Source organism: Heteronotia binoei, chromosome 18, assembly GCF_032191835.1.
Source record: "Heteronotia binoei isolate CCM8104 ecotype False Entrance Well chromosome 18, APGP_CSIRO_Hbin_v1, whole genome shotgun sequence".
Lineage (NCBI taxonomy): Eukaryota > Metazoa > Chordata > Lepidosauria > Squamata > Gekkonidae > Heteronotia > Heteronotia binoei.
In genome coordinates, this window is record NC_083240.1 from 29,127,098 (window position 1) to 29,141,107 (window position 14,010).

The 14,010-nt window shown below is 46.0% G+C and overlaps 1 protein-coding gene across 6 annotated transcripts in view; it reads right to left on the reverse strand.

Moving 5' to 3' along the window:
- The window catches only part of COL26A1 (collagen type XXVI alpha 1 chain), a 172,457-nt gene that overhangs the window by 88,210 nt on the left and 70,237 nt on the right, over positions 1 to 14,010 (reverse strand). The gene's annotated exons all lie outside the window — the stretch shown is intronic.

Consider the following 14,010-nt stretch of genomic DNA (forward strand, 5'->3'; position numbering starts at 1 on the left):
CTCCTCATGCATTAGAAATTTGGGGATTACTGCAATAGCACTGCATTGGGAGTGGCAGATGCGCAGACACAATGAGGAACAGACTCATGTTGAAAGCTCACAGAGGGGCAGCGTTAGGTAGGGAAGCTTTGAACTTGCTGCATCTGACAACTGTGTGGACAAAAAGTCCTAAATTTAGGCAAAGCAACTGAGGGATGCTGCTGCAGATCTCCAAGGTAAACAGGGGCCTGGCCAGAAACTGAATCCTTGAGAGGTCCCAATGCTTCACACATTGTTTTGGAATGTGCTCTTGCAGGGACTGGGGGGGGGGGGGGGCAACATGTGTTTAGAAGAGTTGGGTCTTCCTCGTGGATTTCAGTCTGCATGAAGGCACTTTACAAGTATTCTTGCAAATTTTTATATTCCTAATGACATCCTTCAAAATGCCTGAAATGTATACTTCAGGGTTTGGGGGTTTTTTGTAGAAAAAGCCCAGCAGGAACTCATTTGGATATTAGGCTACACCCCTGATGTCACCATTGTTCCGGCAGGAATTCATTTGTATTTGAACACATTTGGCCACACCCCCTTACACCAAGCCAGCCGGAACTGCACTCCTGTGCATTCATGCTCAAAAAAAGCCCTGGTATACTTGTTACTAGGAGGGTTGCAGTAAAAACATCACTCTTCAAGATCTCATACAAACAACAGCCATTTATATGTACCTCAAATGATCCCAATTCATTCTGTTCCTTCCAGCATTCAGGAACGGTTCTGATCTGAGTTCTTCTGGCACCTTGCTCTCTGGTTTCAATTTTCAGGGCAGGGAGGAAAGTGGAGAGAGGATGACTCAGCAGATATATGCCTAGCAGGATCACTTTCCAACCAGAGAAGTTACCTATGCTTCCTACCAAACAGGTTTGTCCATACTGGAATTTCTGTGTACAGCTCATCCACTTTCTGTCCATCCTTTCACCAGCTTGTTGGTTTGGGGAAGGTTTTTTTGATTTTCTGCAAAAGGACAGGCAGCAGCAAAAGCTAAATGCTTTGTTTGTCCCCACTGGCACATAGGAAAGATGGTAGGTGGACAGCAATAGACACTAGACTTACTCCTCAACAAGAGGCACCTTGTCTATAGGCTGGCTGGGAGAGATCTGGAGAGGCAAAAGCTAATTCTCTCCACCCCCTACAATAAGCCACCAGCTCATACAACCTGCAAGGGAAAGAGGCAAAAACTCTGCTTGAACATGCTGGCTGGCAGGCAGAGCTGCAGAAACTGGTGGGAAGACATAAAAGCATCAGCCCAGGCTCTCCTTGCTGATAGGCAGTCTGCCTGTCCTGAAGAACTGGGGAGAGACGAGGCCTTGGCATAAGCCTGTCTTCCGCAACAGTAAACAAGAAGACCAAATACAAACATGAGATATAAAAGAGATCAGTGATACTAAAGAATCATTATCATGTCTTTGCTCAAGAGTCGGCACGATCTAGATGAAAAATCACCACTATTGATAGCAACTTGCTCCTTGCCATAGCAAGCAAGAACCTCTGTTTACAAGACAGTCAAGATGGTCAATCATTTGACCTGGAAGGAAGAGCCTCAACCCCATTGTTACATTTCCACAAAATGCGAGGCAATTGCTGTTTAAGAAGATCCAGTGCAGCTGTGACCAGGAAAACCCATGCTCACATCTACTATGGGCACACAATGAACATATGAAGCTGCCTTATACTGAATCAGACCCTTGGTCCATCAAAGTCAGTATTGTCTACTCAGACTGGCAGCGGGTCTTCAGGGTCTCAAGCTGAAGTTTTTCACACCTATTTGCCTGGACCCTTTTTAGTTGGAGATGCTGAGGTTTGAACCTGGGGTCTTCTGCTTACCAAGCAGATGCTCTACCACTGAACCATCGAGAAGACATTTATTGTATTTTAAAGAGCCAGATGCCTGGAACCAGCACTAGCACCTATTATGAAGGTTTGAAGATGGAAGATTCTTCTTTAAAGATTCCAGTGAGACAAGGACCTTCAAATTCTTCTGTCCTTACTGTTTAGGATTTATCTTCATGACAAATCAATGTGGCTCACTGTCACTATGCTTGGCTGCCCTCCCAATCAATAGCCATTTGTGAACAATCTTCCTTTCCTCTGCCCCTCCCCCTGGCTCTGAATTGTTTAAAGATTTGGATTTAAATGGGAGTCGACTTTTCAGCACTCTGCCCTGGCGCAACCCGCTAAGAAAACAAACAAATGTTTTACATCAAGACAATGAATGTGGATTCTGCTATTTAAATGGACCACCTTCCTCTGTAAATCAAGGCTCTGTATTTGGAGACTCTGGAAGTGCTTTGGAGGACTCATCCAAGCCTGATTAGTCTTTATTTAGGCCTTCTTTTGAATCTGGTCCCTTTTCTTTTGAGTAACTTCTTTTGAGTTCATTTCACTGCCACAGGAGGTGGTGGCGGCTACAAGCATAGCCAGCTTCAAGAGGGGGTTAGATAAAAATATTGAGCAGAGGTCCATCAGTGGCTATTAGCCACAGTGTGCAGAAGTACAAAACGTATGTTTTTAAGGAGTATAGTTGCACTCCTTTTGAAAGAACAGGCTTACAGTTTCAGAGTGCTCCTAGAGTCCTCTCTGCCCCATGACCAGTGATGGGGTGTCATCAGTGGCTCTCATCAGGGCTTTTTTGTAGCAGGAACTCCTTTGCATATTAGGCCACACACCCCTGATGTAGCCAATCCTCCTGAAGCTTACAGTAGGCCCTGTACTAAGAACCCTGTAAACTCTTGGAGGATCAGGGGTGTGTGGCCTAATATGCAAAGGAGTTCCTGCTGCAAAAAAAAGCCATGATTTGGTTATGTAAATGTTTATAAGCAGCAGAGAACAATCGAGGGGCCATCTCACACCGTGGAAGGAATGTGATACTTAGGAGGGGACAGAGACAATGGGATGACAAATTACTATATTGTATCTCTTCCTTGGAATAGCAAGAAGAGAAGGCCTGATTTGGGGGGGGGGGGGAGGGGAATGGAGGAGATAAATTTCCTTGACACAGGGTAAGCAATGTTCATTTTAGCTGATTCCATATGGGAATAATTTGCAAGAAGGGGGTCCATCCTGATGGCTGCTGTCACTATGTGGAGCTAACAAAAGGCAGATAGCCTGAACCAGGACATGATATAATGACTGACTGACAGAATGCTGTAACTTTAAGAGTAATTAACCAAACATGAAATATCAGAAGGGAGGCTATGCCTAGAGCAGTGTTCCCTCTAAGCTGAGTTAGCGTGAGCTAGCTCACAGATTTTTAGCCTCCAGCTCACACATTTTTGTCTTAGCTCAGAAAGGATGACCCTAGACCACAATAATTTATGCAGTAGCTCACAACTTTAATGCCAGTAGCTCACAAATTTTTGCTCAAAAGATCCCGCAGCTTAGAGGGAACATTGGCCTAGAGGTGGGAAAGAGGACTGTATGTGCACCTTTACTTTGTATCCTTGCTTGATCCATTGCTGGGCAAAGTATGTGTGTAGGTATTTTCTTTTAAATAATTACTTTGAATATTGGAAGTTTGTTCTCTGTTACCACATTAAACCTCACTCAAACCCGTTACTATAAAGGCACCAGGGAAAGGGAGGCAGCTGGTCTATAGAGCACTACTTCCCTGGCATGAGCAAGTGTGGCAAACTATTCCTGAACTGAAGCTAGCTGGAGATGTGGGTAATAAGGAGACCCTGTAAACAGTGACACAGACCGAGTGCTAGAAGTGCTGGCTTTCTTAGTGGGAGATACTCTAAATGACGAGCTGGTAGCAGAGTAGATACCCAGAGAGAAACAAGGCAGGGACATCTTAACAGCATTATGGGCCCCGGGCAAAGCAGTGTACTGGGCCCCTACGACAGCTACTCACAGGAATAAAAATGTAAATGGTCGATAAGTACTGCATCATACACAGATTAGTATGGGGCCCCTATGCTTGTGGGACCCACAGGTAAGTGCCCATCAGGCCCATGCATTAAGACAGCCCTGAAACAAGGAGTCCCTCCAGGTGCCTGAGGGCCATGGGCCATCAGGCAGAGACTTGGGACAGCTGCTGAGTGAAAGCCAGTCTGATGTAGTGTTAAAGTGAACATATGAAGCTGCCTTATACTGAATCAGACCCTTGGTCCATCAAAGTCAGTATTGTCTTCTCAGACTGGCAGCGGCTCTCCAGGGTCTCAAGCTGAGGATTTTCACGCCTACTTGCCTGGACCCTTTTTGGAGATGCCAGGGATTGAACCTGGGACCTTCTGCTTACCAAGCAGATGCTCTACCACTGAGCCACCGTCTCTCCCCAAGCAGAATCTTATCTGGGAAACTGGTTTTGATTCCCCACTCCTCCACATGTAGCTGCTGATCATGTGATCCTGAGTCAGCCACAAGTTCTTGCAGAGTTGTTCCTCTCAAGAGGCGTTTCCATTAGAGCTCTCTCAGCTCCACCTACCTCACAGGGTGTTTGTTGTGGGGAGGGGAAGGGAAAGGAGAATGTAAGCTACTCTTGGACTCCTTCTGGTAATAAAGCCCATCTCCTTCTCCTTCTCCTTCTTCCTAAAGCGTGATGGGAGTCACAAATCAGCAGGGCCTTTCTACAACAGAATGTCAAGCCACCCTATGGAGTGGAAAATGCATATTCAATGTGACCTCTAGCTGGATTCTCAGTTTATCTAAGCTGGCAAACTTTCCCTGTCTTCCCAGTTCCTTTGCCTCTCTAACCCTTCCATGGTGCTGTACACATTTCACAGCTTCAGAGGGGGTGGAGGGGCTAGAGCTTATATCTAAGAGTATGCCAACTTTCCAACCTGCAGCCAATTTGCCCTTTTCGAATGCTTTGTCTTGAAGAAAAATAACCACCCCCCGAAACCATTAGGAAAAGTGATTTTTCCTCATCACTAAGTTTATTGAGGGTTTTTTTTTTTCAGTTCCCTTATGCCAAGAGCATATGCTTTCAATATGTTTGTAATAATTCAGGCTTCAAAAATATACTATGCCCATTGCAAACTGAAAAAGAACCAGACCAAAAAAGGAGCCACAGCACACAAGAGATGTGGGTGATGTCAGAGGTGGCACCTGATCCATGGGAGAGGAAAAAAACAACAGGATTTAAGAACTAACATTTTGATGGGGGGCGGGAGCTGGGGTTACACAAAGTAAGGCCAGAACACAAACATGAGATTTGTTGAGTTGTGCAAAAAAACTCACTTAGTCTAATGTATTCAGCAATGGCCTGAGAAACTCACTTGAGTAAATAATAATCACAAGAGCTGGATCAAACTGAAGTCCACTTAATCCAGCAACCTGTTTCCTCGTAAAGCAGGTACCTCCAGGAAGCAGTCGGAAAGAAACAGCCCTCCCCTTCTTGTTCTCTCCAACAACTGGTTTCTAGTGGTACAGTGCATTTGCACATGGAAGGTCCAATAAGCCATCATTTCTAATAACCACAAATCATTCTAATCTTCTTGTAAAACCACCCAAGCTAGGGACCAGCAGCACAGCTTGTAGCAGTAGACCCAATAATTTAATTATTCATGCGTTGGGTCAAACAAAGGGTCCATCAAAGTCAGGACTCTGGACACACAACAGAGGCTTACCAGATGCTTTAAAGAAGTGAATAAAGCTTCTCCCCTCCTCCTAATTCTTGCCCTGCAACTTGCTGATCAAAGGAATGCTGTCGTAGCCAGCACCATAGTCAGGAATTTTACTTGCAGGGGGGAGGGGGGGTTGGCAGAGGCAGTTTAGCACTGGAGCTTACTTCTGAGGAAACTTGCTAAGCAGATCAGGATGTGAGAAGGAATGGAGAAGTTGCTCTTGTTTTGTTTTGACTGAGCAGCCAATGTTTTTTCCAGGTCCCTTTAGAAATGCTAATGACCTCCCTGGCCAGAGACAATGACATGGTCAGTTCAGACTTCCAGCTATGAGCTGTCAGCTAGCAGGGAAATGAAAACAGCTTTTACCTACAAAAGGTTTTCTTTCCCCTCAATCTCTCTGTCTTTCCTACCAGAGCAGATCTTCTGGCCAGGTTGGACAAATTGGGGAGGGGGTATTGCCTGGTGAGAGCAGTCTCGTAGCTATGGACCTACTTGTAGCTGGTAGCCACAAATATTTTTTGTACAGCACCACAGAAAACGAGATGATGGACTTCTGGCTTGATTCAGCAAGTCTCTGCTTATGTTCTTATTAGCTATGATAGCAAGGAATGAAACCTCCACGGAAAAAAGCAGTGTACCCTCTAAGTACTGGATCCCAGAAGAGGGATAAACAAGAAGAGAGGACATTTTCTATCATGCCCTTCTGGTGGGATTCCTGGAGGCATCTCGTTGGCCAGTATGTAGGAAACAGGACGCTGGCAGACCTTCATGCTGATCCAGTGGGGCTCTTTTCACGTTGCAAAAGCCCTGCCTGGCACTCAAGAGAGAAAATGCTGACCGCCCACTTCCAGAAGGCGAGGGAGGGAGGCACACCCTTTTCTCACACTTCTCCCACATTACCAGAGTCATAAAATGGATACACTCAGATTGATTTTTTTTTATTATTTTGGCTTTAAATAATTCATGAGCTGGTGGTGCAAATTGCAAGGGGAACACCCCATGAATCAGCCAGCCTGGGGCCAAAAGGAAACTCGCTCAGATCCTTGGTCATGGGGCTGACCCAGGATTTGCTGTTCGGTTCCAATGAGCTCAAAGCTGACACCTCATGTTGCACAAGAGGGCCTTTGTCTTTTTTAAAAAAGAAGTCCGTGTGTGTGAGCGTGGGAGGGCTTGAAGGGGCTACCAATCTCTGTTGGCTCAAGCCAGTGTTCCCAGGTTCCAATCACGTATTGCTTTGCAGCTGAGTAAGGGTGGAACTATATGTTAAGAGCACATAAGGCCATCCTGCAGTATCGGTTCAGCTAATCCATCAGCCCTCTCCAACAGTGGCCTCCGGGTGCTTCCATGAAGCCTACAAGAAGGGCATGAAGGCACTCCTATTCATATTGCCTCGGTGCGTGGTGGTTCTCTTCCTAAAAGCCACGGTTAAGAAGAGCACAAGAACTCCGCCAAAGTGACATCTGCTCCAGACCAGCGACCAGCCAAATATTTCCAGGGAGATCAGTGGAGCAGGTTTACCTACAGGGTAGTTCTAGAATTACCAAAAACTCTATGGTGAAGTTTCTGATGATTCCCAGAGCTACCCTATGTGGCACTATAGTTGTGGTTTTTCCCCTTACTGCTGCTGCTTAGAGTAGAAACAGGTAATGTAAGGAGGGGGCTGGGATTTCCCCACCCCTATTGGAATATAATGGGACCTTTACCAACAAGAAGTACTAGCACTTGCTTGCAATAAGACTGCAGCAGCTTTTTAAAAGCTAGGCAAGACCTGAAGTCTTTGGATCTTGCTGGTTGAGAGAATTGTGCAGATGTGTGACTCATAATTAGCCCCACGAAGTGACATTTCATGAGGACTGCCAGGAATCCCCAATCTTTAAAGACAAGGATGTTGTAAACCTACCTTTGATTTTGCCTTGTTATGTAAATCTCCCCTCCCACTTATAACACCTTGTCAAACCTTAAGAAATAGGATTGCCATCTGACTGCTGGCACTCTAGCAGCCAGTGGGAGATTTTTTTTAAAAAATGACCACTAGCAATGGTATGACATCACTTCCTGGAAAATCCAGAAGTGATGTCAGTTCTCTCCAGGAAGTGCTGTATGGCAGGGGTGGCCAACGGTAGCTCTCCAGATGTTTTTTGCCTACAACTCCCATCAGCCCCAGCCAGCATGGCCAATGGCTGGGCTGATGGGAGTTGTAGGCAAAAAACATCTGGAGAGCTACCGTTGGCTAGCCCTGCTGTATGGCTTTACCGCAGAATTCACAGCAAGTCCTAGAGAGGCATGATGTTGCTTCTGGGTGATCGCCAATCCTGTCTTTAACACAAATGATGTGTCCACTTTTGGGATATCCTCTGAACCAAAAAACAGACAATCTCTGGTAGGCCCTGACTCTAAAGTAAATAGGAGATAAAGGAACAATCCTTCCTGGTTGATGCATTGCCTCCCTCATCCAAAGCATGGTGGTTGTACAAACACTGGCCATATACAGTTGCAGTAGAACATGCATATGAAATGCCTTGAACAATCTAAAGTGCTAGACAATGCTAAGCATTAATAAGTAGTAGCAATAGTCACAGTAGCAGTTTACAGTAGCAGTGGTTTACACAAGTACTAATGACAACTATTGGTCTATAGTAGTAGTGTTGGGTTGTAGCAGTAGCTACAGGAGTGTACAGAGTAGGAATGTTCGTTTAGTAGCACTGGTATATTCTAAACATATCCAGGGCTTTTTTTCTGGGAAAAGAGGTGCCAGAATTCTCAAAAGGGAAATGAAGGAGAAACACATGAGGTTCCCCTCATGAAATTTTAAACATTTTTTGAGAATTTTATTTCCACGAAGAGGTTCTGAAACACCGTTCCGCTGCGTTCCCCCAGGAGGGGGGGAAGCCCTGAATATATATATTTTGTTAAGACTGGCCAAAATATCACACAAGAACATGCAAACATTCAACTATCCCAAAACTAAATATACAGTGTGCACACACAAACAGGGAGGGAGGGAGAAGAGAAGGAAAAGATGCTTTTCCATTATGCCCTGAAACATCTGCAACTTCTAGACATTTAAAATGGAATACAGGAAGTCTTGTAGACTTATGTGGGGTTGGGTGCAAACAGGTTGCAGGATACATCAAGGGCTGATGGGACACGAGGCGGGGGAGAATGGTCCTTTGAGAATATAAAAGCCAGCAGCAGTTAATCAAATGTCTCTGCCTTGCTTCCCACATCATAATACACAGATGCCTCATAAGGCAGTGAGCAGAAGGAAGAACGAAGTCATCCTTTTGGATATTTCTGTGGACGAACACATAGCATGCAGCCTTCTGTTACTAGAAGAACCCTAACTTCCTATATGCTTATATCTTGGTGAAGAGCAGGTTTACTCAGTTCTGGAGCTACCCTTCCTCTTGACAGTTTCACACAGTTGACAGAAAGCCTCCATGAATGTACAGGGCTAAAGGGGTTGCTTTGAAACCCAGGAGGGGGCTAGGGATGCTTGTCCCCAGATGGGGGCAGGGGATCCCTCAATTATGCAGGTTCCTAGCTGCCACTGGCCAGCTGGCCAGTGGAGAAAAGCCCTGCCCCCAAGCTCTGCCCCAACTGTGACCACCCATGGCTCCTCCTCTCCCTGCCCTCCTGTGAGATTTAAAGGGCCCTCCAGCTGTTTGGGGGAGCACACGGTCCACTGGAGCAGGGGTCCCCAACCCCTGGGGTACAGACTAGTCCCATGGAGTGAGGCAGAGACTTTCACCTACTCTTCATTTAAAGACCTCCATGGGGGGGCAGAGATGGGGTGCAGGGGTGGGGGAAGCCTGAGGCAGCCAAAACCCTGGCACCCCCACCCCCACCAGGCCGTGGAAAAATTGTTTTCCACAAAACCGGTCCTTGGTGCCAAAAAGGTTAGGGGCCACTGTGCTGGAGGGCCCCTAAAATCTTGCAGGAGGGGAGGGAGAGGGGTGGCCACCAGCTGCACACGTGAACTCCAAGTGGCAAATTCACTGCTTGGAGTTCAAGTGCATATGGCCCCCACTTTCCATACTTTTTGAGGAGTGGTGGGGGGGCTCCTGTGCCTGCATTCCAAGCAGCAGATCTGCCCCTTGTAGTTTAGGTTCCCTTTAAATAGTTTTTGCATGCCAACACCAAGGGTGTCTTCTATGGGGCTGCATCCCCAACATGATGATGTCACTTCTGCGTGACAGAATCATATTGGGGACATTCCCACTCCCTCCGGCAATGACCCCCTCCCCAAAGTTCCCTGCTGGGGAGGAGGCAGGACCTAGCAACCCTAGAGGGTGCCCACAATGCCTGTGTACCAAGCCACATTGTAGTTGCTATGGCATTGCAAGTATTTTTGTGTTTTCCAATGACTATTTAATCTACTGTTTTAACGATGATTAAACCATACATTGAATGAGTCCCTAGGAAGGCTTAAATTACCAGAGGCTTTCTGGGGAACTTATTCAAGCTTTGCACTTTTTGAGATTAAACAAAGAAACAAAACAAAAATGAGCAGAATTTGCATTTGAAAGAAGAGGCATTTCATAGCCTTCTTTCCCAATTCCCCTTCCACCAAGTGGAAATGAAAGCTGCAGCGCCAGTTTAGCCTTTTCACAGAGAAGAGACTTCTCTGCTTCCCAGATCATCCAGAATTACAGCCATGGCTCTTTTTTTTTTGAGCAGGAACGCACAGGAATTTGGTTCTGGCTGCCTTTGCATCAGGGGGTGTGACCTATTATGCAAATGAGTTCTTGCTGGGCTTTTTCTACAAAAAAGCCCTGGTTACAACTGACCTCCAAGTGATAGAGATCAGTTCCCCTGTAGAAAATAGCTGTTTTGGAGGGTGGATTCTATGGCATTATACCCCACTGAGGTCCCCTCCTCCCTAAACCCTTCGCTCTCCAGGCTCCATCCTTCAAACCTCCAAGAATTTCCCAATCTGGAGCTGGCACAGAGTTACCAGTCCTCAAGTCTGAGCAGGGATCCCCTGGTTTTGGGGGCTTCTCCTCACCATGGACCATCTGAACAGCAAGGGAAACCCTACCGGTAAACAGGAACGTTACCGCACAACGTCCCCTACATAATGACCTCACTCGGAAGTGACATCATCACATCAGGGACATCATGCAGAGGCTGCTTTGGTATTAGAGCCGGTTTGATGTAGTGATTAAGTGCACGAACTCTTATCTGGGAGAACCAGGTTTGATTCCCCACTCCTCCACTTGCACCCGCTGGAATGGCCTTGGGTTAGCCGTAGCTTTCATAGAAGTTGTCCTTGAAACGGCAGCTGCTGTGAAAGCTCTCTCACCCCCAGCTACTTCACAGGGTGTCTGTTGTGTGAGGAGAAGAAGATAAAGAAGATTGTGGCCATTCTGAGACTCTGAGATTCACATTATAAGATGGGATATAAATTCAATATCTTCCATTTTTTCCTTAGGGCAAAACTCTATGGTTTGAGGGCAAATTGACCATAGAGTTTTGACCACAAACCAGAGCGTCACCCCCAGCATCGCACAACATTGCATGGTGTCCCTGCACACCCCCACAATGCCTTCCAAATCCCCCTGCTGGAGTGACCAGGGTACCTGGCAACCCTAAGCTAGCAACCCCAGGAAGACCTGCAAGCAAAGAAAAGCACGCTACCAGCAGGGTGGGATGGCAGCTGGCGACAGTGATGCTCTTGGTGGGGCATTACAGCTTTTAGGTGGGGCATTGCCTTTCAATGGCCCGCCCATAGCTATGGGACTGAGTGAAAGGCCATAAAAAGGAGTATACTTTTAAAATGCCATAAGATTGGCTGAAACCAGAACACAGGAAAATAAACATGGGCAGGATGAGAACGCTCACAACCTTTGGAGTTTTATTTAGAACATTTTTTATTTTGTTCTAAATGGGTTGTTTTTTATTTAAACCATATTTATGCCCCCTTGCCACTCAACTCTGTGCCCCAAGGCGGTGACCAGAAACATGAAAACCAACTTTTAAAGTGCATAGATAAGAAAGAATTCAAAGCAACTATTCAACACAAACAGAAAGGAAGGTCAGTGAGGGAATGCCAGGCAAAACAGAAAAGTTTTCACCAGCTGGTGCATGAAAACTGGGGATGTGGGGAGGAAACATACAACAGTATGGGTATGCGCTCCAGGTCTAGACTGATGCTCACTCATACAACTCCTTTCCATTTGATCACACTGTCACACCATCTTTCTTCCAAGATCTTGGGGCAGCATATGTAGCTCTTCTCCATTTTAACCTCATAACCCCGCCAATAAAGGTTCAAGAATGCCAGCCTCCAGGTGGGGCCTGGGGATCTCCTGGAATTACAGCACATCTCCACACTACAGAGATCAGCTGCCCTGGAGAAAATGGCAGCTTTGGAGGGTGATGGAACCCCATGGGTCGGTAATGGTTCGGTGCTTGCACAGGGAACTGCCTTTACCTTTTTACCCCACTGAGGCCCCTGTCCTCCCCAAGCTCCACCCCCAAATCTCCAAGGGTTTAACAAGTTAGAGCTGGCAAGCTTCCCTGCCCATCTCCCGCCAGTGGCCAGGGAGGACCTGGCAAGTTGTGGCAACCTTAAAAAGGTTGTTTGCAGAGAAGGGGTCAGGGTTGCCATTTTTAACCATAGAGGTTGGGGGATTCGTTGGGTGTCGTGACGCTGTGGCATCACTTCTCCATCCACTGTTGTTCTCACTGAAGCAAAGACAGCACTTGGGAACCAAGTATGTGAGACTAGCCTGGCCCCACTCCACTTCCCCTCCTGCCTGTGAACGTTGTGGTTCTGGTTGGGTATTGAAACTGGGTCTCCCAATCATAGTCTCTATTACACCCAGGGCTTATTTTTTTTTTTTGTAGCAGGAACTCCTTTGCATACTAGGCTACATCCCCCTGATGTAGCCAATCCTCCAAGATCTTACAGTAGGCCCTGCAAGAAAAGCCATGTAAGTTCTTAGAGGATTGGGTACATCAGGGTGTGTGTGGTCTAATATGCAAAGGAGTTCCTGTTACAAAAAAAATCCTGGATTATACTACTCTGCACTGTTCCCTTGCTGTGCTCTAGGGGTGTAATTCCCAACTGCTGAATAGATATCATTCAAATATTCCACACACAAGAAACAAAAATGCAATGCCAAAAGCAGCACGTGTTCTACACAAAGATGAAAATAGCAACAGATTTCATACATGTTTACCCCAGGAAACTAAACTAGCCAGCGGTCTAATTAAGTCCCCACGCTCCCTCTCCCAAACCCTTTCACCTTCTCCAAAACCAGTGCCGAAATCTCTTAACCCACCCTATGCGTGCCCCTCTTATCTTTTTTGACATGACACCTTCAATTCAATTAAGCGCCGAGATTAAAGCACTTCTAAACTATTAAACCAAATAACCCAGCTGTGCCAAAACAATGCATCATACCTCTCTTTAATGTGGCCTTTTGAAGTCTCTAACCACCTAAGAGAGTTTACATACTAAATGGCAGATACATTTTAATTTGAGGCATACTGCTTCAAGGGCCTTTGACTCGGTATTAAAGCACACATTACAGATGTGATTCATTTCTCCATTTTTTTTTATCCAAAGAAGCCTGGGGCAGGGCGCTTTGTTGGGGGGTAGGTGGAGATTTGGATTGCCAGCTCCATCTTGGGAAGATTTTGGGGAGGAGTTTGAGGAGGGTGAGTTTGGGGGAAAGGAAGGACTTCGGTGGGGTATAATGCCGTAGAGTCCACCTTCCAAAGAGACCATTTTCTCCAAATGAACTGATCTGTGTCATGAGAACATAAGAACATAAGAGAAGCCATGTTGGATCAGGCCAATGGCCCATCCAGTCCAACACTCTGTGTCACACAGTGGCCAAAAAATTTATATATATAAAACAAAAAACATGTGTGTGTGTGTGTGTGTTTGTGTGTATATATATACACACACACACACACACATGTTTTTTGTTTTTTGCAATATTCTCCTCATAGTCCCTTTTTGCCTGCCTGATCACAGTCTTGCATTTGATTTGCCACTGCCTGTGTTCCCTTTTATTAATCTCACTTGGACTAGCTTTCCACCGCTAAAAGGAGTCCTTCTTACCTTTTACAGCTCCCATTCCCCTGGGATGAAGAAATCCCGGGAACTCTCCAGCCACCAACTAGAGGTTGCACTAATATCAAATATATCAGATAACACCAAATAAGTCCATTAAGCACTGAAGACTTCAAAGAATCATAGAATAATAGCGTTGGAAGGGGCCATACAGACCATCTAGTCCAACCCCCTGTTCCATGCAGGATCAGCCTAAAGCATCTCCGACAAACAATCATCCAGCCGCATTCTGAAGACTGCCAATGAAGGGGAACTCACCACCTTCCTAGGCAGCTGGTTCACGTCCAGCTAAATTTATTATTGTCACCATAAATGTTC